Source organism: Suncus etruscus, chromosome 16, assembly GCF_024139225.1.
Source record: "Suncus etruscus isolate mSunEtr1 chromosome 16, mSunEtr1.pri.cur, whole genome shotgun sequence".
Taxonomy (NCBI): domain Eukaryota; kingdom Metazoa; phylum Chordata; class Mammalia; order Eulipotyphla; family Soricidae; genus Suncus; species Suncus etruscus.
Window position 1 is genome coordinate 72,678,609 of NC_064863.1, and position 24,435 is coordinate 72,703,043.

The window sequence follows — 24,435 nt, forward strand, 5'->3', positions numbered from 1 at the left end:
CTGTAAAAGTCAAAATTAAAAGTATTTCACATAAGCTAAAAATATAAATACTTTCATTAGCCACATTTGGCTGGGGATTCACACCCACTAGTTTTTTTTTATTCCCAACTCAATGTGGAGTACCTGAGGGGAACAAGTGATGCCAGGTAATTATTTTCCCCAATACTAATTATCTGAACTTGGGGCCGGCGAGGTGGTGCTTAATTCTCAGCTGGTACAAAGTCCCTAAAGGAAGCACTTTTTATACATCTCTACAAAGTCAACAAAAGTTCTGTGTTGGCTGGGGATATGGCTCAGCAGTACATCATATGGCTTGCAAGTGTGAGGCCTTGCATTTGACCACTGGCACTGCAAAAATATAAAAAGTTTTATATTCATGAGAGCATTATCTTTCTTTTTCCCCCTCCGGACGCCCCAGCGCCCGCAGAGACCCCCAGCACCCCTCCCTCTCCAGCATTATCTTTCTGACAAAGAATTTTAAGACCACACCTTTATTTCAGTTGACTCTTTGTTTTTTGGGTTTTGGGCCACATCCGGTGGTGCTCAGGGGTTACTCCTGGCTATCTGCTCAGAAATAGCTCCTGGCAGGCACGGGGGAACATATGGGACACCGGGATTCGAACCAACCACCTTAGGTTCTAGATCAGCTGCTTGCAAGGCAAACACCGCTGTGCTATCTCTCCGGGCCCTCAGTTCACTCTTTAACAGACTTTATCCTCACTCACCATCAGAACATGCTCATGGTAATTTTGATAGCTCCAGAGGTGTTCTGGAGTTCTCACAGTGAGGACTATCAGGTAATTGTGGTGATTTCCCCCATAGGCTTATATCACAACTGGGCAGTCTTTTGGCTACTTTTGTTTGCATCATGAAAATTCATTGGCTTGTTATGAAATTCATATATTTTGATAATTATATGTTATGTACATATATACTTGGGTTTTGCATCGCATCTAATGGTGACCAGTAGTTACTCCTGGCTCTGCACGCAGGAATTAAACCTGATGGGACTCGGGTCCAAGTGGGATGCTGAGGCTAGAACCCAGATTGGCCATGTGCAAGTACTCTACCCACTGTACCATCACTCTGCCCCCTAACTATACTGTTGTGAAATTCATATACATTTCTTTATGTATGTTACACCTCAAAAAAAAAGTTATGAATATAATCACCATTCAAAGTCTAGCAAGAAAGCTCAGAGAGCTGAGTACAGGGTCGGTGTGCAGGAGGTCCCATTCCAACCCCAGAACAGAACTACTGGTTGCAACTGCCAATTCCTAACCTGGGAAGAGTCCTTAAGCATAGCCAGATGTGACTCTCAAACAAATAAGCAAACACATATCACAGTCCATTAGTGCAAACAGAACCTACTACACACTATTGAACCAACAGGAAATTAGTTAAGATTAAAAATACTGACTACGGGGCCAGATCGATAATACAGCAGGTAGGTAGTTCTACCTGAGTTTGCACACAAAGGGCAAACAAAACAATACAAACAATAGAAAAACACAACACACCAAAAAAAAAAAAAGCCATTTCATTTTGGGGCAGAAGAAATAGTACAGCAGGTAAGGGACCTACCTTGTATGTAACTGACTCAGGTTCAAAACCTGGGATCCCATATGGCCCCCCCCCCAAGCACCACTAGGTGTAATTCCTGAGTGCAAAACCAGTAGTTATCCCTGAGTACAGCCTGGTGTGGACTAAAAACAAACAAACAAAAATTATAGACTAAAGAGGACACTGAGGACTGGAGTGAGAGTGCAGCAGTTAGCATTTGCCTTGTATAAAGCCAACCTGGATTTGATCCTGAGTATATCCTATATAGTCCCTGAACTTGCCAGAAGTGATTCCCTAGGGCAAACCAGGAATAACCCCAGAGCACAGCCAGGGATGGCCTAAACACCAAAAAGAAAAAAGGAAAAAGTTGGGGAGATGACACAAATGCCTGTATGTAAATTTGACAGGAAGGATCCTGGGTTCAGTCACCAGCACACAAAGTTTCTTCCCTAAGCACTCTATCAGGAAAGAAATGACAAAACCTTCCAAAAGCAATCTTCAAGGTAAGTTAGTACTTGGGATGGCAGAGAAACCAACTAATGAAGCATATATAATTATCGGGGAAGAACAATTAGACATAGTTGAAATACACAAGTGAACATATGTTCAGGGGTTTTTTTTGGTGTTTTTTTTTTTCCCCTCTTGATTCTTTGGGCCGAACCTGGCAGTGCTCCTGGCTGTGCTCAGGATCACTGATGGGGGGCTGTGGAACCACATGAAGGGCTGGGGATCAAATCTGGATCCACTGCAGGTAAGGCAAGTGCCCTACAGGCTGTACTATCTCTTTGGCTCCCAGATATTTTTTTAAGCCTTTTCATTCTAATTAATACCACTATGTACAACCACAATTTAAGTAGGACACTTTGTTAATATTTTAAAACGTCATTTGAGAGGTAGCTCAATGAGGCTAAATGTGTGCTTTGAATGTGAGAGGCCTGAGTTCAATCCCTGGTGCCACATGGCTCCCTGAACACAGCTTGGAGTAGCCACTGAAAGCCAGTAGCTGTGGCCCAAATAAAAAAATACAAATTTAAGGGCCCGGAGAGATAGCACAGCGGTGTTTGCCTTCAAGCAGCCAATCCAGGACCAAAGGTGGTTGGTTCGAATCCCGGTGTCCCATATGGTCCCCCGTGCCTGCCAGGAGCTGTTTCTGAGCAGACAGCCAGGAGTAACCCCTGAGCACCGGGTGTGGCCCAAAAACCAAAAAAAAAAATAATAATAAATAAATAAAAATTAAAAAAAAATAAAATAAAGTTCATCCCTGTTGGGATTAAATTTTTTTTTTTTTTTTGGTTTTTGGGCCACACCCGGTAACGCTCAGGGGTTACTCCTGGCTATGCGCTCAGAAGTTGCTCCTGGCTTGGGGGACCATATGGGACACCGGGGGATCGAACCGCGGTCCGTCCAAGGCTAGCGCAGGCAAGGCAGGCACCTTACCTTTAGCGCCACCGCCCGGCCCCGGGATTAAATTTTTTACAGTGAATTATTCAAGCACTCTTACTACTTACCTAAAAAGCTTGTAGCATGGAATGTACTTCTGAATGTCTGAAAAGAAAAAAAAAAAGAATTTTAGTCATGATTACATTATTGTTGGAATCACACCTGTTATGCACTTCATACTCAGGATCTCATTTTCTTGGCTTGAGTTTGATATTTTCCAGTATCTGGGACAGGGTCTGTTGCACTGGATGAATTTTCCCCAATTAAACCACATTCCAGCCATCTTAACACATTTACCCTCAAAACAAACCTAGGAGGCAGTCACTTTTAAGATGAGATTTAAGGGGCTCCCCCAAACCAGTGGCAAAACCGAAGTCAAATTTGTGCCTGAATGTTAGGCTTTATTCCCTCTAACTAGATCTCATAGGGGTAAAATAAAAGTTAGGTTCAAAGCTGCTAAATCTGGGGCCAGCAAGGTGGCTCAGCAGGAAAGCAATTGCCTTGCATGTATGAGGTCCTGAGTCTAAATCCAAACACAACCCTGACAAAAAGTTATATTTTCATTTGTTTTAAAAGCTTTATTCTAATTTCACCAAAATGAAATAAATATATACCGTAGCTGTATTGCAAATAGTTGTTTACTTAAGGATACAATATTACAACTCCCAAAACACACATCTTTTTTTTTTTTTTTGGTTTTTGGGCCACACCCGGTAACGCTCAGGGGTTACTCCTGGCTATGTGCTCAGAAGTTGCTCCTGGCTTGGGGGACCATATGGGACACCGGGGGATCGAACCGCGGTCCGTCCAAGGCTAGCGCAGGCAAGGCAGGCACCTTACCTTTAGCGCCACCGCCCGGGCCCAAAACACACATCTTTTAGAAGTTTTTGTCAACTATCACTGTTGTCATCTCAAGGAAAAATATCCTTAGATAATTTCTCTTAATTTTTTTGTTTTGGGGCCACACCCAGCCATGCTCAGGGCTTACTCCTGGCTCTACATTCAGGAATCACTTCAGGCAGGTCTCACAGGATAAGGTGTCAAGGACTGAATTCAGGCTGGTCTCATGAAAGGAAAGTGCCCTATCTGTTGTATTATTTCTCCAGCCCCTTATTTCTTCACTTACAAACTGTTCTAGTTAATTGTTTTTGGTTATAATAGGTTATAATATATTAGATGTAACCTACTATCTAATGTATTATATCATAATATAATCATATATAATTAAAGATATTAATATTTATAAATATATTTTATATTATATTTATATATTGATTAATATTAATATTAAATATATTTATATAAATATGGTTTTTTGTTTGTTTTTGGGTCACACCCTGGCAGCGCTCAGGAGTTACTCCTGTCTCTATGCTCAGAAATCGCTCCTGGCAGGCCCGGGGGACCATATGGGATGCTGGGATTCAAACCACCGATCTCCTGTATGCAAGGCAAACACCTTACCTCCATGCTATCTCTCCAGTCCCGTATAAATGTATAAATTAAATATATAAAATAATATATATTATATATATTCCAGTTCTATTTAAGTATAGAATTCTTGAATTAAAAGAAAATGTAGGGGCCAGGTGGTGGCGCTAGAGGTAAGGTGCCTGCCTTGCCTGCGCAAGCCTTGGACGGACCGCGTTCGATCCCCCAGTGTCCCATATGGTCCCCCAAGCCAGGAGGGACTTCTGAGCGCATAGCCAGGAGTAACCCCTGTGCGTCACCGGGTGTGGCCCAAAAACCAAAAAAAAAAAAAAAAAGAAAATGTAAACTGACTTTAATGGCAGGTATTTATTACATGTCAGTCACGTGCCAAATCAGAGTGGAGTTTAATGTTTTGTTTTGTTCTTTAGTAGAAACTTGGCACTATATCTAGGCTCTAAAATTTAGACTCAGGGCTGGAGCAATAGTACAGTCATAGAGCATTTGCCTTATATGCAGCTGACCTGGGATGAACCCATGTTCAACCTGGCACCTCATATAGTCCCCTGAGCCTGCAAGGAGCGATTTCTGAGCGCTGAGCCAGGAGTAACCCCGAGCACCACTGGCTGTGGCCCTCAAAACCAAAAAAATAATTTACCTTTTTTCTTTGCAAACATCCAGTCCCCATTCTTATTAAGAAGTCACTTTCTCCCATTACCCTCAAGTAAACAGTTCTATATTAGTGTCCAGTGATTTTTTTAAAATTATACTTTATTTTCTCATTTTATCATAGATACTGTTCTTAGAGCATATGTATATTGTCCTTAGATGAAAACCTGGTAGAAATAACCCTAAGTAAAAACAGGTACAGTTTGCTGCCAAACACATGGAACTTTTTTTTTTGGTTTTGGGGCCACACCCAGTGACGCTCAGGGGTTACTCCTGGCTATGTGCTCAGATATTGCTTCTGGCTTGGGGACCATATGGGATGCCCGGGATCGAACCCAGGTCCATCCTGAGTTGGCTGTGTGCAAGGCAAACGCCCTACCATTGCACTAACGCTCCAGCCCACAGAACTTCTTTTTATGTTTTGTTTTGTTTTTCAGTTATACCCAGCAGGATGAATAAAACTTCTTATCCATCTCTCCTAGTTGGCCTCAGTGATTCATTGAGGATACAACAAATAAGTAAATCATAAAGCAATGAAGAGAGCAGAGAACCAGATTGAGTTGATGCTTGTGCAGGAAAGAAATGAGGCCACAGAAACAATTAGCAAATATCTATCTAGAAATTGAAACAGAATTTATTTTTGAGGGGTGGGGAGGCCGATATGCAGCAATGCTCAGGAGTTACTCCTGGTTCTGTGCTCAGGAATCACTCCTGGTAGTGCTTAGGGGGAACATATGGAATACCAGGAATGAAACCTAGGTTGGCCATGTACAAAGCAAATGCCTTTCCTGCTGTTCTATTGCTCCAGCCCCAAAAGAGAATCTATTAAGCACAAAAAATCCAGGCCGGAGAGATAGCATGGAGGTAAGGCATTTGTCTTGCATACAGACGGACGGTGATTTGAATTCCAGCATCCCATATAGTCCCCCAAGCCTGCCAGGGGCGATTTCTGAGCATAGAGCCAGGAGTAACCCTTGAGAGCTGCCAGGTGACCCAAAACCCCCCAGAAAAGGTAAAAAAAAAATATCACAAAAAATCCTAGCAATAAGAACTCACTTAAGGGGCCAGAGCAGTAAGGCATCTGCCTTGCCAACGCTAGTCTAGGACGGTCTGCGTTCAATCTCCCAGTCCCCCAAGCCAGGAGTGATTTCTGAGCACATAACCAGGAGTAACCCCTGAGCGTTACTGGGTGTGGCCCAACCCAACCCCCCCCCCCCCAAAAAAAAACTCACTTAAGTCACACGATGATCTCTGTATTGTTTTAGTACAACCAACTGGGAAACTATTATTTTGTCATTTTTCTATGTTCTACTTTTTTTTTTTTTTTTTAAATTTTTGGGTTACACCTGGCAGCATTCAGGAGTTACTCCTGGCTCTGCACTCAGAAGTCACTCCTGGCAGGCTTGGGAGACCATATGGGATGCCGGGATGGATACGAATCGGGGTCCGTCCTGTGTTGGCTGCGTGCAAGGCAAATGCCTTACCGCTGTGCTATCACTCTGGTCCCCTCTGTTCCACATTTTTGCTATATATTTTGCTGTATATATATTTTTCCTACATATAGTGCCCTTGTACCCTTGATTATCAGCATAGTTTCACACTGCTTGCTTAGTTATGGTCTATCAAAGCTATAAAATCTCCTTACTCTTTTGGCATTAGACTTGGTATGCTTGATTAAGCAAACTCTGGTACAATAACACTAGATTTATTTTCTTTTTTAAATTAAGAAAAAAATTTGTTTTGGGGCTAGACCCAGCAGTGCTTTGGGCTGACTTCTGGTCCTGTACATAAAAGTCACCTGGTAGGCTCAGGGGACCATATTGGGTGATATGATATAGAAGAATCTGAGTCTGCTTCAGACAAGGCAAGCACCCTACCCACTAGCTCTTAGGTCCCAGAAATTTCTTTAATTGATTCAATGATCTAGCAACATTTTTCAGTTCTAATTTTATGATTTTTGCAGCATTTAAAATCTTTGTCAAATCCACTTTATCACTTTTATTGTTTTGTTATTGGTTCCTTCTCCTTCTGTCAGGATACCTTTCTGTCACTCAGTATATGGAAGGGCTATTTCATATTTGCTTACACAATATTCTTACCTGTCTAGTATATCTCATACAATTGAGCTCTATTTGAGCTAGACCAATACATGGTAATATATTAATTGAGAAATGAGTAAAAAATATTCTTCTCCAATGTAAGTATTGTTTTCTTCTTCCCCCAGCTCAGGTAGCAAACTCAGGTCCTCACAAATGCAAGACAAGTATTCTTCTGTTGATGCCTGGTCAAATTATATTTTAACAACTAAAATTTTAAACTGCTGTTGGAGAACTAATTCAGTGTGTGGGACACTTGCCTTATATGTGGATGACCCAGGTTCAATCTCTAAGCACCAAGCACCACCAGGAGTGATCCCTGAGCATTATTGGGTGTGCCACCAAAACAGAACAAACAAACAAAATTTGGGCCCGGAGAGATAGCATAGCAGCGTTTGCCTTGCAAGCAGCCGATCCACGACCAAAGGTGGTTGGTTCGAATCCCGGTGTCCCATATGGTCCCCCATGCCTGCCAGGAGCTATTTCTGAGCAGACAGCCAGGAGTAACCCCTGAGCACCGCTGGGTGTGGCCCAAAAACCAAAAAACAACAACAACAACAACAAACAAACAAAATTTAAGCTGGTCCCTTTCTGTATAAACTATAAAAAAAATAAAGAATATAGAAATAAACCACTTACCGATTGTATAAATAACTTCAACATCATCCATTTGAGAATCGGTAATGCTATTCTTGGCTTCACCTTTCACTTCTCCGAGAAGAAGTCCTTCCTATGTGATAAAAATAAGCAACATATGAAATAAATGTGATAAAACCACTATTCAGTTACCAGGGCCAGAGAGATAGTATAGGGGATAGGGTGCTTGCCTTGTCTGTGTCATACCCAGGCTTAATCCTCCACATCCCATTTGCTATGCAGAGCCCTTCTGGGAGTGATCCCTAAACAGAGAGCCAGGAGTAAGCCCTAGCTTACTCTGGGTGTGGCTCAAAATTAAAGTCCCCAAACAAATAAAAGAGCAGGTACACTTCAAACTTAGTTAGGGAAACACGAGCAGTTAAGTGAAATGGGACAGAGAAAGAAAAACTACAAATGGTGTTGTGACTTCAACATATTTGGAAGCAAAGCTTAAAGCCAGAAATAAATACATTATTTTAGACAGGAGAAACAGCAGAAGGCTCCATTCTAAAGAGACCACAAACAGAACAGCACCAATAATGACACGTCTCAACAATTACCTCTGCGCTAAAAGCAGTTTCTAGAAGTCAGTAAAGATACCTGACTATGGGCCCAAAGAGATAGCACAGCGGCGTTTGCCTTGCAAGCAGCCAATCCCGGACCAAAGGTGGTTCGTTCGAATCCCGGTGTCCCATATGGTCCCCCATGCCTGCCAGGAGCTATTTCTGAGCAGACAGCCAGGAGTAACCCCTGAGCACCGCCAGGTGTGGCCAAAAACCAAAAAAAAAAAAAAAAAAAAAAAAGAGATATCTGACTATGAAATGACAAATATATATATTTTCAGATTAAAATTATACAAAGAGAAGCTGGATAACAGATCAACAGAGTACAAATTTTACATTCCTGGCACTTTAATGTCTCTCTCATTCGTTCATCCCCCAAGCACTGGGCCAGCGGGGAGTAGGCCCCAGTACCAGTGCTGTGTCTGATCAAAAAAAAAAAAAAAAGAAAAAAGAAAAAAGATACGAAAAGTATATAATAATGGCTAGCTATATTTCATGGTTCAATCAAACAAACTAAAATTGTCATTTGGCTGCATAGGTGGTGATTTCCTTAAATTCCAAATATTTTTCTGGGCATATTTTGAGAACAGAGAGACATAGATTCTATTATTTTTATAATGAGTGAAGAATACTCCCAGTGCCCCATCCCTAGCTCATTAAAAAGAGAAAGTAGGGCCTGGAGAGATAGCACAGCGGCGTTTGCCTTGCAAGCAGCCGATCCAGGACCAAAGGTGGTTGGTTCGAATCCCGGTGTCCCATATGGTCCCCTGTGCCTGCCAGGAGCTATTTCTGAGCAGACAGCCAGGCCCAAAAACCAAAAAAAAAAAAAAAAAAAAGAGAAAGTAAAGGGATGTTTCCACAATGATCTGCTCTTCAGTGGAATCAAGAGAAAACAATCCACTACTCATTATTCTCAAGTATAGTTTTACATTCTCAAGAATAAACCCTGGAAAAAGCTGCAAGAGTGCACATTAAACTATGCAGAAAACGGGGGCCCAGAGATGTCAGATATGGCATTTGCCTTGCACTTGGCATCCCAGTTTAGATCACTGACACAAATAGTCTCCTAAGCACCATCTGGAGACTAAGCACAGAGTCAGAGTGAGTCCTGAGTTCTTAGGTGTGGTCCCAAAAGAACAAAACAAACCTATTTAACACCTTTAAAAATTTTTATTATTATTATTTATTTGTCTGGGGAGCCACACCAGGCTATGTTCAGTAGTTACTCCTGGCTCTGCACTCAGGAACTACTCCTGGCAGCCTGGAGGGACCAAATGGGATACCAAGAATCAAACCTAGGTGGATCATGTGTAAGGCAAGTTCCTTACCCACAGGAATAAATAATCCTTCAAGGCTAAGGCAAACACTCAGGGACACATTTTATTTCTGTGTATACTAAGATATTTCAAAGTTACACTTTAGTTTTGGAGGGACATATATCCAGTAGTACCCACAGCATTATACTACGCTAAAAGTCAAAATCGAGTCTCCCAAATGCAGTGCCTTCATTTAGCAGCTATTTTTTTCAGACCAGATACATCCATTTTCTTAATCCACTAGCTATGTGTTCAGTGGTCCTCAAACAGTGGCCCGCGGGCCACATATTGTATTTGTATCTGTTTTGTTTCTTCATTGCAAAATAAGATATATGCAGTGTGCATAAGAATTCGTTCCTGGGGCCGGGTAGGTGGCGCTGGAGGTAAGGTGTCTGCCTTGCAAGCGCTAGCCAAGGAAGGACCGCGGTTCGATCCCCCGGCGTCCCATATGGTCCCCCCAAGCCAGGGGCGATTTCTGAGCACATAGCCAGGAGTAACCCCTGAGCGTCAAACGGGTGTGGCCCAAAAACCAAAAAAAAAAAAAAAAAAGAATTCGTTCCTAAGTTTTGTTTTTACTATAGTCAAGACCCTCCAATGGTCTGAGGGACAGTGAACTGGCCCCTGTTTAAAAAGTTTGAGGACCTCTGTAAGATGCTAATGTACAATGTTATTTAAACTATATACGAATGACATCAACTATAATCATATTAGAATTGGAACAAAAAGTATTTAGGACACTTAATGACTATGTTCTAAAATCAAGGGCACAAAGTTAGACAGATTTAGCAGCAAGGCTTTGTTCATTATGATGTTTCCTAAACTAGCAGTTATGAACCGCAAGTCTGGACAAGTAGTGAGTGGTCTACAGAAATTTCCTGCCAGTCCAGAGTTGTTATGATAACTGCTTAGAGATCAGCTCAGCTGTTATAAATACTGGTGCAAATACTTTTAAGTCAGGGTATTTATTTCTTTTTTTTTTTTTTTGTATTTATTTCTATTTAGGAACCTGCAAACTAATGTCTAACTGCTTAGAGATCATCTCAGCTATTATAAATACTGGTGCAAATACTTTTAAGTCAGGATATTTATTTCTACTTAGGAACCTGCAAACTAATGTCTAACTGCTTAGAGATCATCTCAGCTATTATAAATTCTGGTGCAACTACTTTTAAGTCAGGGTATTTATTTCTATTTAGGAATCTGCAAAGTAATGTCTAACTGCTTAGAGATCATCTCAGCTCTTATAAATACTGGTGCAAATACTTTTCAGTCAGGGTATTTGTTTCTATTTAGGAACCTGCAAACTAATAGCTACTCTCTGCAACTTAAGAGGAAGCTCTTGGGCTAAGAAGGTACTTTTGGGCTCGGTGTTTCCGAGCTTTAGTTTTGAATGCCTTAAAAATCAAAGTTGTAGCATATCCTTCCTTTCCCAAAGCAACTTCAGGGATTCCCCCCCCCAGAAAGTCTGATTCGGGGGCGGGGAGGGTAAGAATGCAATGTGATGCCTGATGCCGAGGATGCATTTCACCCACCGAGCCCTCTGCACTTGACCCGCCACCGAGGCCAAGCGAAGCCAGACGTGCCACCGCACCGAGCCTGGCAGCCCGACGCCCACCCCGACAACCCCGACAACAACGCCACGCATCGCGCAGGAGCCTGCGGGGAGGAGCCGGGAGGCGGGAAGGGGGCGGGGAGGGGGCACGCGGCCCGCTCGGCTCCCGGGGGCGCCTCTGGGGGGCGCCCTCCCGCTCTCGAAGCGCCCGCGCGGACTCTCACCGCGTCCGAGTCGCTGTTGAGGTGCTGGAAGGCGAGCCCGCCGAGCACGAAGCCCGAGAGCGCCGCCGACGTCGTCTCGCCCGCCATGCTGCCGCCTTCCGCGCCACGCCGGGGCGGGGCCAGGCAGCGCCGGGCTGGATCCCGACGCGCGGGGGCGGGGCCTAGGTGGAGGGCGTGGCCTAGGCAGAGGGAGGAGGCGGGGCCTCGGTGGAGCAGCGAGAGGGGCGGGGCCTGAGTGGAAAGCGCGAGCCGAGCGGAGCGAGAGGCGGGGCCTAAGCCGAGGGGAAGAAGGCGGGGCCTGGGTGGAGCCGAGCGAGGGGCGGGGCCTGAGTGGAAAGCGCGAGCCGAGCGGAGCGAGAGGCGGGGCCTAAGCCGAGGGAGGAGGCGGGGCCTGGTGAGCCGAGCGAGGGACGAGGCCTGAGTGGAAAGCGAGAGGCGGGGCCTAAGCCGAGGAAGGAGGCGGGACCTGGGCGGAGGCGCCGGCCCAGCCGAACGCGGGGCGGGGTCTGAGCCCAGGGAGGGGCGGGGTATGGGTGGGGTCGCGAGCCGGAGGGGCGGGGCCTAAGCCGAGGGAGAAGGCGGGGTTGGGTGGAGGCGCGGGCCGAGCCGAACCAGGGGCGGGGTCTGAGCCCAAGGAGGGGCGGGGCCTTAGTGGAGGGGCGTGGTCTGAGCCGACGGAGGAGGCGGGACCTGGGCGGAGGTACCGGCCCAGCCGAACGCGGGGCGGGGTCTGATCCCAGGAAGGGGCGTGGCCTTGGTGGAGGGCGGGGTCTGAGCCGAGGAGAAGGCGGGGCTTGACCGACGCACCGCCCACGGCTCGCTTCGCTCATGGGCGGAGACAGGAGGCGGGGCGTGCCTGCTGTTGGGGGGCGTGGCGCTTGGTGGCGCTCGGAGGCTTCGTCCGATGACTTATTCTTCTTAGATCTTTGCTAGTAGGTGACTCACCTTTGCGCGCACAGTGCCTGGGTATGCCCTGCTTGCTGATCGGGGAGTCCTAGCCTATATATGCAGAGAAACAGTGTTAGCATAACAAAAATAACCGCTGCCTTTTTGGCTTCTCAACTGTCATTGAAAATACTAACCTGGGGGCCGGAGAGATAGCATGAAGGTAAGGCGTTGGCCTCGCACGCAGAAGGTCGGTGGTTCAAATCCGGGCATCTCATATGGTCCCCTGAGCCTGCCAAGAGTAACCCCTGAGTACTGCCGGGTGTGACCCAAAAACCAAAAAAAAAAAAAAAAATCTAACCTATTAATTCCCAGGATTGGAGAGGCAGGTCGATCAGGCAACCCCATGTGGTCTCCTGAGCCCTGCCAGTAAGTGATCCCTGGATGTAAAGCCAGGCATAAAGCCCTGAACAATGTCAGATGTGACTTCCCACCCAAAAACAAAAAACAAAACAAAACAAAACAAAATCAATTACTGGTTCAGACACGGTCTCTTCTAGAACTTTCCATCAACAGGCCCTACCCCACCATGGTGGGAGAGGAATATTTGAGATTTTTTGAGTGTTTGCCTTTTCTTATTTATTTGGGGATCTTGAGCCACGTGCTATGTTGTGTGTTCTGTACTCTGCACTTGAGTCCTCTGAGCTATCTTTCTGGTCCGGCAAGCTAATAAAAAAGTAAAGGTTCAGGGCCGGGCGGTGGCGCTGGAGGTAAGGTGCCTGCCTTACCTGCGCTAGCCTAGGAGACGGACCGCGGTTCGATCCCCCGGCGTCCCATATGGTCCCCCAAGCCAGGAGCGACTTCTGAGCGCATAGCCAGGAGTAACCCCTGAGCGTCAAACGGGTGTGGCCCAAAAACCAAAAAAAAAAAAAAAAAAAGTAAAGGTTCAGATCGACCCTAGGTTCTATCTCCAGCACCCCTTGGTGATCCCCTGAGCCAATCAGGAGTGATTCCTGAGCTCAGAGCCTGAAATAATCCCTGAACACCCCAGAGTGTGGCCCAAATCTCCCAACCCACGTCTAGTTTAATAATTATAGTTTCCCTTCAAATTAAGCTTCTTGCCTTTATTTTTACCAAATTACGATGATAAGAAAAATGATTCACATAATTTGTAGTCTCAAATACAGGCTCAAGTGAACTTTGTTTTGGGCCACACCCTGAGATTCTCAGCACACCTGTGAGTGACTCAGCAAAGTTCTTTCTGACTCCTAAAATGCTGTCAATCCCTTCAGTGCTCAGAAAACCAGACAGGTTTCCTGAATGACCCCAGGGTGTTGTGACCTTACCCGAAACTCTGGACTACAAAGCATGTCCTCCAGTCCTATGAACTGTCTCCCTGGCACTCAGGATTTTTTGACAAAGGGTGTCAACATTATTCTCTGGAAAGAAGAACGTTTTCTTTTTTTAAATGGCTCCGTGTTTAGCAATTACTCCTGGCAGTGCTCAGGGTACCACATGGAATGCTGGGTATTGAACCCAGGTCAGCCATGTTCAAGGCAAACAAATTCCCCACTCACTGTCCTATCACTCCAGTGCCAAGGATAGTTTTTTCAATAAATGGAGGGCAGGTGGAGAATGAAGTTAGGTCGTTATCTTATAACAACTAAATCAAAATCTACCAAAGACTTAAGAATAAGCCTAAAATTGAAGTTGACAATCATTTTGGATCTTTTGTGAAAACAAAGACAACAAAGAAAGTAATCAAATTGAGGCCAGAGTGATAGTACAGTTCATAGGGTATTTGCCTTGAACATGCCCAGCCCTTGTTCAATTCCTGAGCCCCCAAAGCACTGCGAGGAATGATCTATGAGTATAGAGCCAGGAGTAAGCAATGGGTGCTGTCGGACATGGGCCAAACCCGCTTCCCACAAAATAATCACATTCTTATTTGTCAGGGACAGGGTGATAGTACAGCGGGTAGGGCTCTTGTCTCGTATGTGGCCATCTGGATTTAATCCCCAGCACCAGAAATTGTCCCTGAGTTATAACCAGGAGTTATCCCTGAGCTCAGAGCTACAAGTCAGCCCTGAACACTGCAGGGTATGGCCCCAAAACAAAAACAACAAAATATTGTTATTTGTCCAAATGAAAAATAAACTTTAAGATAGAGAAAAGACGGGGCCGGGCGGTGGCGCTAGAGGTAAGGTGCCTACCTTGCCTGCGCTAGCCTTAGACGGACCGTGGTTCGATCCCCCGGCATCCCATATGGTCCCCCAAGCCAGGAGTGACTTCTGAGCTCATAGCCAGGAGTAACCCCTGAGCGTCACCGGGTGTGGCCCAAAAAACCAAAAAAAAAAAAAAAGATAGAGAAAAGAGATACAAAGACAATCTTTGCAAACCTGTTTCTTATTAAAAGGTTTAATTTAGTGTTTTTATAAAAAGCCATATACTATAGTGCCCTACAGGGAAGAACCCACAAGCACTGAGCCAAGCAAAGGCATCGCTCGGGGTCCCCAGAACTCCACCAGTGGTGATACCTGAACACAGAGCCAATAATAACATCAGAACATTGCCAGTTGTAGACTCAAAATAAAAACAAAATCAGAAAACTTCAGCAGTGAAAAAGAAACTCACTAAATCAAAAGATACAAAAGAAGATATTTGCAAAACCCTGTTTAAAATCTAACCCTAAACCTAAACTTATCCCTCACCCTAACCTTAATCCTAACCCTAACTGTAAACTTAACCCTAATCTTATTCCTAACCCTAAAATCTTACACTAACACTAAACTCTAATCCTAAACCTAACCCTAGCCTTAACTTTAGCCATAACCTAATCCTAAACCCAACACTGACACTAACCTTAACCCTAATACTAACACTAACCCTAACCCTAATCTTTTTTTAAATTATCTTTATTTAAACACCGTGATTACAAATATAATTGTAGTTGTATGATTACAGTCATGTAAAGAACACCCCCCTTCACCAGTGCAGGATTCCCACCACCAATTTCCCAGATCTACCTACTCTGCACCCAACCCACACCTGTACTCGAGACAGGCTTTCTTTTTCCCTCATTCATTCACATTGTTATGATAGTTTTCAGTGTAGTTATATCTCTAACTGCACTTATCATTCTATGTGGTGAGCTTCATGTCATTAGCTGCACCTACATGGGAGGATGGGGGGAAGTAAGGGTTGGGACTGAGGCAGTAAAATATTAGAAATGAGCTTTGTAGGGCAGTATCAAGGTCCCAATACAAGATGGATATTATGGATATATAGAATATATGCACACGGGCCTGGAGAGATAGCACAGCGGTGTTTGCCTTGCAAGCAGCTGATCCAGGACCTAAGGTGGTTGGTTCGAATCCCGGTGTCCCATATGGTCCCCCGTGCCTGCCAGGAGCTATTTCTGAGCAGATAGCCAGGAGTAACCCCTGAGCACTGCCGGGTGTGGCCCAAAAACCAAAAAAAAAAAAAAAAAAAAAAAGAATATATGCACACAATACTATCAATATGAAAACAAAGAGAAAAAATATCCACTGACTGTCCCAATATTAACCAGTGCTAAAACAGCCTGCCCTCTTCCCAGAGCGCATTACCATTAGTGTAGGGAGAGATAGGGGGAAAGCCTGTTGACCCCTAGAGAGAGCACTAGACTGGTGCCCAGGGAAAAACTGAAGCCCAGGGGAGGAAAAACCCTATACCTGGCAAGAGCTGGTCTCCAGAATCAAGGACGAAATCAGAAGCCAGATGTCTGCCTGCCCTCCTCCTCATGCACCTCCCCTCTGGAGTACAGAGGGAGGGGGGAACCTGAGGACCACTAAGAGTCCACCTGAACCCACTTCTGGCCATCTGAGCTGGCACCCAGGGAAGGCCTGGAGTCAGGGGAAAAAGACCAGGACGGCTGGGGGCCTGCCAAGCTTCCCAGCACTCCCCAGGCTAGGGAGAAAGGCTCTGGTATGGGGCCTCCCCAAACCCCATACCTGGCAAGAGCTGGTCTCCAGAATCAAAGAGGAAACCGGAAGCCAGATGTCTGCCCGCCCTCCTCCCCATGCATCTCCCCACTGGAGTATGGAGGGAGAGGGGAACCTGAGGACCACTAAGAATCCACCTGAACCCATTTCTGGCTATCTGAGCTGGCAACCAGAAAGGCCTGGAGTCAGGGGGAAAAGACAAGGATGGCTGGGGGCCTGCCAAGCCTCCCAGCACTCACCAGGCCAGGGAGAAGGGCCTAATGATGGATATTTTAAGTGGAGGAAAATATACACAGAATCAATAAATCAAGAATAAAAATATAGGGACCAGAGCAGTGGTGCTGTGGTAAGGCATTATTAGCCTTGGACGCAGCTGACCTAGGACAAACCGCAGTTTGAACCCTTGACATCCCATATGATCCCCCAAGCCAGGACAACCCCTGAGTATCACCAGGTGTGACTCAAAATCCAAAAATAAGGGGCCGGGTAGGTGGCGCTGGAGGTAAGGTGTCTGCCTTGCAAGCGCTAGCCAAGGAAGGACCGCGGTTCGATCCCCCGGCGTCCCATATGGTCCCCCCAAGCCAGGGGCGATTTCTGAGTGCATAGCCAGGAGTAACCCCTGAGTGTCAAACGGGTGTGGCCCAAAAACCAAAAAAAAAAAAATCCAAAAATAAATAAATAACATCATTATTTTTCCACTATGAAAATAAGACATTCTATGCTTACAATGCCTGTGAGAGCCAGTAGGTTTCTTACCTAAGTAAGATAAAAGAATAAGGGATGAAGACACATTATAGTATATAGTATAATTTTTGTGAATTATATAGCCTGTTGACCTATTATGTCAAATAAAACCAGCATAAAGAATAACTATCGGGGGCCGGGAAGGTGGCGCTACAGGTTAGGTGTCTGCCTTACAAGCGGATGGACCGCGGTTCGATCCCCCGGTGTCCCATATGGTCCTCCCAAGCCAGGGGTGATTTCTGAGCACATAGCCAGGAGTAACCCCTGAGCGTCAAACGGGTGTGGCCCAAAAACCAAAAAAAAAAAAAAAAAAAAAAAAAAGAATAACTATCGGGCCCAGAGAGATAGCACAGCTGTGTTTGCCTTGCAAGCAGCTGATCCAGGACCAAAGGTGGTTGGTTCGAATCCCGGTGTCCCATATGGTCCCCGTGCCTGCCAGGAGCTATTTCTGAGCAGACAGCCAGGAGTAACCCCTGAGCATCGCCGGGTGTGGCCCAAAAAAAAAAAAAAAAAAAAAAAAAGAATAACTATCGAGCTGGAGAGATAGCATGGAGGTAAGGCGTTTGCCTCACATGCAGAAGGTCAGTGGTTCGAATCCCATTATTGCATATGGTCCCCCAAGCCTGCCAGAAGCGATTTCTGAGCATAGAGCCAGGAGTAACTCCTGAACACTGCCAGGTGTGCCCCCCCAAAAAGAATAACTGTCCAACCAAGAAAAATATTGGTATACTTAATTAAATATTATATATAGCTGTCTTTGTTTTAGGATAATGTGTCTGCTTACTTAAATTGGGATCCAATAGTATGTATCTCTATTAAATATACAAAGCATCTGGATTAATGTAAACATTAAACAATTTCATCTGGGGCCCGGAGAGAGCACAGAGGCATTTGCCTTGCAAGCAGCTGATCCAGGACCAAAGGTGGTTGGTTCGAATCCCGGTGTCCCATATGGTCCCCCGTGCCTGCCAGGAGCTATTTCTGAGCAGACAGCCAGGAGTAACCCCTGAGCACCACCGGGTGTGGCCCCACAAACAAACAAACAAACAAACAAACAAAAAATTTCATCCTTGTGCAGGTGCCATGCTAATCTTCTTTGTATTGTTCCAATTTTAGTATATGTGCTGCCAAACCAAGCACAAAAATTAAACAATTTCAAAAGATAATGGGGTTTTGTCTGTTTTTGCATTTTTACAAGTTTTCCCTCATAAAAGGATATAGAAATAATGATTTGTATTATGACACAACAAATGTTGAGCAAATATGATATAACTCATGTGAATAACATGCATATATAATTCATGCCATATAACACATTTAGCTCTATGTCTACAATGCCTGTGAGAGCCAGTAGGTGTCTTACCTACCAATATAGACCAATATAGACCATTCTTCATTACTATTAGCATGCACTGATGGAAACTGAAACAGGGCCTCACATCAGCAAGGTAAATGCTCTTGAGTGAATCAAGTCATCTGGCCTCAGGTCATTGCTATAAAACACTGGCTTGCTTCACCAAGAATCTTTAACCTGAGGCTCTTTATCAGCCAAGCTCTGAAATCAAATGCTCCTATGGAAACTTACTTTGGTACATTCCCAGGTAAGAAATATCCATGATTCTCCCTTCTTTTTTTTTTTCTTTGGTTTTTGGGCTACACCCGGCAGTGCTCAGGGGTTACTCCTGGCTGTCTGCTCAGAAATAGCTCCTGACAGGCACGGGGGACCATATGGGACACCGGGATTCGAACCAACCACCTTTGGTCCTGGATCGGCTGCTTGCAAGGCAAACACCGCTGTGCTATCTCTCCGGGCCTGATTCTCCCTTCTTATTGTCTTTCACTGTTACTATATCTACCAGAGGCATTTTCTCTTTATGTTCCTTACACATACAATTTTATCTTTGTGTCAGCTTCTTAATTAATTTCATTTTTTTTCATAATTTTATTTTGATCAAAGTGGATTACATATCTTTCACAGTAATATTTTAGGTACATATTAACATTGAATCAGGGAATTCCCATGACCAAAGCTGTCCTTCCTCCACCCCCGTTCCCAGCTTGCATCCCATATCCCCCTCCATTAATCCCTGGGCTGCTAGTATAAGTGGTCCCCTCTGTGTCTACTAGTTATAGATTGGGGATCAATTCTTTTGTCATTGGCTTTGGATTTGGTGTTTAAGTCCAATCATTTTTTTAAGTCCGATCATTTTTATTACTACTTAGTGATCATACAACTGCTTGGTCTTGGTACCCTCTATTATTTCACCCCCAATTTGAGAGGCAGAGCAAGATGGTTCAAGTTATTCGATTCTATTTGAATAGAAGAAAAGCAATAAAATGTGGTAAAAAATCAAACAAGCCTAAAATGGCTGGAGTCCTTAGAGGATCTCAACATCAGTTTGAGGGAAGAAAGGGAAAAAGGAAGAAAAACACAATACAAAAAGAAAAATCAAACAAAAAATCCAATGAGCGCTATAGCAATAAAGACAAGCACTACATAATAACCATGGTCCTGAAATAAAAACAAAACAAAGTGCAATAAAAATGAAAACAACAAAAAAACCAAAAACCAAAGAAAAATAAATAAATAAAAATCATTTTGTGCTGCTTCTGCCCCCCCCTTCCCCAGTCCCGCATAGGCACAGTAAATATTGGGGGAAATTAGAGAGGGAATTCCCTTGGCCTAAGAGATACAGGGTTTCTCCGCCCTTGAAGTATACTGTCATGGGAATAACTTCTTACTAATTTCAAATGGTCACAGAGTGTGTTTCCTCATACCATCAGTGAAAATTTTTCTAAATAACAAAGATCAATCCGGGGCCGGAGAGATAGCATGGAGGTAAGGCGTTTGCCTTTCATACAGGAGGTCATCGTTTTGAATCCTGGCGTCCTATATGGTCCCCTGTGCCTGTGAGGAGCAATTTCTGAGCGTGGAGCCAGGAATAACTGCCGGTGTGACCCAAAAACCACACACACACACACACACACACACACACACACACACACACACACACACAAAGATCAATCCATTAGAAAAAAATTCTTTAGGTGCCAGAGAGTTAGCACAATGTGTTGGGGACTGTGACTTGTTTGAGGCCATTTTGCTGTTCTTTCTGCCATATTCCAGCTTTTCACCTAAAAGCTATTTTGCAGTCTTGCTGTAAGTTTTTGAGCTAAAGAGAAAGGAATGTGCAGCTGCAGGATATAATTAACTCTAGCCCGGAGGAGAGCAAAGCTGCCTGGTACCGTTATCAGAAACTAGGCCTCACTCCTTAAGACCACATTCCGGAGTGAACTAGGCTGTTATCAATAAGTGTATGCTACATTGTCTGTTCAAGATCACTGAGGCAGGCACATCTTGTACCACCTCCTGATAGTTAAGCAATTAGGAATGCAGCTGGAAGGTCACTAGAAATTTCCATAGCAACAGCACGTTCATCATAACTTGAAGGTCATCCAGCCCCCTAGCCCACTGCCCACTTCCTTATTTAGAGAATGCCTAACTTTCTTTGTTCCTTGAAACCTGAAATATATCCTTGCCTTGTATGGGCCTTCGCGCCAAAAGTATGACTGACATCACCTTTGTACTGCCCCCTTCTCCTTCACTATATAAGAAGGAGCTGTAGCCAATAAAGATACCCTTGAACAGTGAGACGCTGCCTTGGGTCTTTATTATTAACCTCTCACAGATTTTTTACAGGTGTGGTTGCTCTTCTGCTCAGCAAAATAGGAGTGCGGTTGTCTGAGAAGCCTTCCCAGCTAATTCCTGCTGGCCGGGCCCCCCTGGGGGGCTTCAGGACCCCGCAACAATGGAGGGCTGTAACTCCACCCTGGATTTAGGTGTACATACCTGAGACCCGCCCTTTTTTGGGAGGGGTCTTGGGAACTGGAAATTAGGTGTAACCTTACCTGCAAGACCCCTGGGTCTTTGCCTTTTTTGGTCTTTGACCAGCATGGAGGTCAAAGGAAGATGGCTGAAAGGAGTTAAGATGCAGGGCTAAGAATAACTAGTGCTTGAACGGTTATGATAGAGACCACACATGTGGTGGATAGGGCATGAATAAAGCTGATGCTTCCTGATGCCTGCCTGTGAGTGAGTTCAATACCAGACACTTTCCTGAACCCCAGACCCACCGGTTGATGGGGAAGAAGCCACGTGGCCGGGGCCTAAGGACAAAGGCCTCTATCCTTCACCATCTATCGCCATCCACCACCATCCTTAATTATTTAAGACAACAGAGGGCATTGATCCTGCATACAAATGACCCTAGTTTGACCCTGGTTTGATCCCTGGCATACCATATGGTCCCTTGAGCCTGCTTAGGATGATTTTTTTTAATATCTTTATTTTAGCACCATAATTACAAACTTGTTTGTAATTGAGTTTCAGTCATAAAAAAGTACACACCCTTCACCGATGCAATCTTCCCACCATTAATACCCTCCTTTTCTCCTCCACCACCCCCAGCCTGGGGTAATTTCTTAGCGCAGATCCAGGAGTACCCTGAGCACTATCGGATGTGCCCCCTTCAAATCTTTAATCAGTGATCCAACATGAATATTCAAGTTGACCACTATACAAATTCTAACAGTCATTTTTGTTTGTTGGTTTTTGGGCCACACCAGGCGGTGCTCAGGGGTTACTCCTGGCTGTCTGCTCAGAAATAGCTCTTGGCAGGCACGGGGGACCATATGGGACACCGGGATTCGAACCAACCACCTTTGGTCCTGGATCGGCTGCTTGCAAGGCAAACGCAGCTGTGCTATCTCTCCGGGCCCTAACAGTCATTTTTTGTTTTGTTTTGTTTTGTTCTGGAATCACCCCTGGCAGGGCTTGGGGCTTACCTCTAGCTTTGCACTGAGATTACTCCTGATGAGACTGAGAGGACCACATGGGATGTTAGGGATTGAACCTGAGTCAGCTATATGAAAGATAAGTACTTTCTGGCCTCTAACAAAGCCATTCTTAATTACTTTAATTTTATTAAGGAATAATTGAACATAAAAATGTATAAATGTAAGATTATACAATGTGGGGCCGGAGAGATAGCATGGAGGTAATGCATTTGCCTTGCATGCAGAGGTTGGTGGTTCAAATCCCGGCATCCCATATGGTCCCCCGAGCTTGCCAGGAACGATTTCTGAACATAGAGCCAGGAGTAACCCCTGAGCGTTGCTGGGTGTGACCCCACCCCCCCAAAAAAAAAGATTATACAACGTGATGATTTCATACATCAGTACGACCTCTATCTGTCTACTCAACCTTCTCAAAGTGAGGCTCCAAACCAAAATAACTAAGTAAATAAGTAACTGTTTTATATGATTTGCTCAACTGTCAGCTACATGTTCTGAGCACATTTAAAGCAATCTAAGCTAAACTCTGTAATTAATTGGTCTAGGTGTATTAAACACATTTTTTTGGGCCACACCCATTTGACGCTCAGGGGTTACTCCTGGCTATGCACTCAGAAGTCGCTCCTGGCTTGGGGGACCATATGGGACGCCGAGGGATCGAACCGCGGTCCGTCCTAGGCTAGCGCAGGCAAGGCAGGCACCTTACCTCCAGCGCCACCGCCCGGCCCCCACATTTTCAATTTAGAACTTTGGAGGGGAGACTTGGGGTCATATCTACTAGTGCTTAGAAGCTTCTTTCAACATTACTGGGATGGGAGTTGCTCCTTGTGATGTTCAGAGACCACTTGGTATTGGGATTAAATCTGGGCTTCCTACAATCAAAGCATGAAGTACGCCAGCCCATCTCTTCATTCCCCAAAAGCAACTTCTTTTTATGATTTGTTTTGGGCCATATTTGGAGGCACACAGGGAATATCTTGGATCCATGCTCTAGGATCACTTAAGGCAGTGTTTGGGAAACTATATGTTACTAGGAACAGAATGAGATCTCCCATATGCATAGAAGATTGATTGCTCCAAACTATTGAGCTATCTCTCCAGGTCCAAATTTAGACATTTTACAATTAATATGGGTCTTACCAGGATATAATTCCATTGTAAGTGTAGATCTTTGTGAGAACCTAAACTATTTTATCTTGGCAAGACTAGTTCCTCTAATTTTTCATTTGAAGATAAGCGTTGAATTATGCTTTTATTAGTTCATGGTAGTCAAAGCAAAATGTTAAGCCAGAGTAAATAGTATAGCAGGGGTGGTGTTTGCTTTGCAGGTAGCTGACCTGGATTCAATCCCCAGAACTCCGTATGGTCCCCTGAGCTTTCTTTTTTTTTTTTTTTTTTTTTTTTTTGGGCCACACCCGTTTGACGCTCAGGGGTTACTCCTGGCTATGCGCTCAGAAATCGCCCCTGGCTTGGGGGGACCATATGGGACACCGGGGGATCGAACCGAGGTCCTTCCTTGGCTAGCGCTTGCAAGGCAGACACCTTACCTCCAGCGCCACCTACCCGGCCCCTCCCCTGAGCTTTCTAGGAGTGATTTATGAGCACTGAGCAAGGAGTAATCCCTGAGCATCTCTGTGTGTGACCGCATACCCCAAAATAAATAAATAAATAAATAAATAAATAAATAAATAAATAAATAAATATAAAGCAGGTCATGAAAGCAACAACAGATTTTATTTGGCAAATAAGACAGCAGTGGGAAGAGCTAAGATTCATTTCTATTTTGCTCAAAGGGAACTGGCCATTTTATTTTATTTAGTGTGTGTTTGTGTGGTTTGGGGGTCACACCTGGTGATGTTCATGGGGGTCATTCCTGGCTCTGCACTCAGGGCCAGTGGACTGGATGGGATGCTGGGGATAAAACCCAGGTCTAGTTCTCATGCAAGGCAACTACACTACCAACTGAACTTTTGCTCTATCCCCAATGGGCTAACTATTTTTAGGTGAAATGAGGAAGAAGGGAAGAAGAAGGAAGCAGAAAGGAATTCAGTCTGGTAAATTAAAAAAATGATGAGGGGCCGGAGAGATAGCATAGTGGCATTTGCCTTCCAAGCAGCCGACCCAGGACCTAAGGTGGTTGGTTCGAATCCCGACGTCCCATATGGTCCCCCTTACCTGCCAAAAGCTATTTCTGAGCAGATAGCCAGGAGTAACCCCTGAGTGCCACTGGGTGTGCCCCCCCCCCAAATGATGAAAGGTTGGTCACTCCAAAGGCAGTTAGGCTAGTTGTGTGCTAACTTGCAATGCTCTGGTTAGGAATTCTCTTCCCACTGAGACTTGGAGACAGATGTCTGATCATTCTGATGATCTTGTGGATTTTGTTTGTTTTGGGATCGAGCCCAGTTGTGCTCAGGGATCACTCCTAATGGTGCTTATGGACCAATCCAGGATTGTCTGTGTGCAAAGCAAATGCTTTAACCTCTGT

The 24,435-nt window shown here is 44.8% G+C and overlaps 1 non-coding gene and 1 pseudogene across 1 annotated transcript; one reads left to right on the top strand and one right to left on the bottom strand.

Moving 5' to 3' along the window:
* Positions 1 to 14,276: 14,276 nt before the first annotated feature.
* LOC126032207 (glycosyltransferase 8 domain-containing protein 1-like) overlaps positions 14,277 to 24,435 on the top strand; it is a 53,691-nt pseudogene continuing 43,532 nt past the window's right edge.
* On the bottom strand, positions 18,129 to 18,236 carry LOC126033133 (U6 spliceosomal RNA). The gene has a single exon (XR_007504286.1). It is a non-coding gene; the product is annotated as a U6 spliceosomal RNA (small nuclear RNA).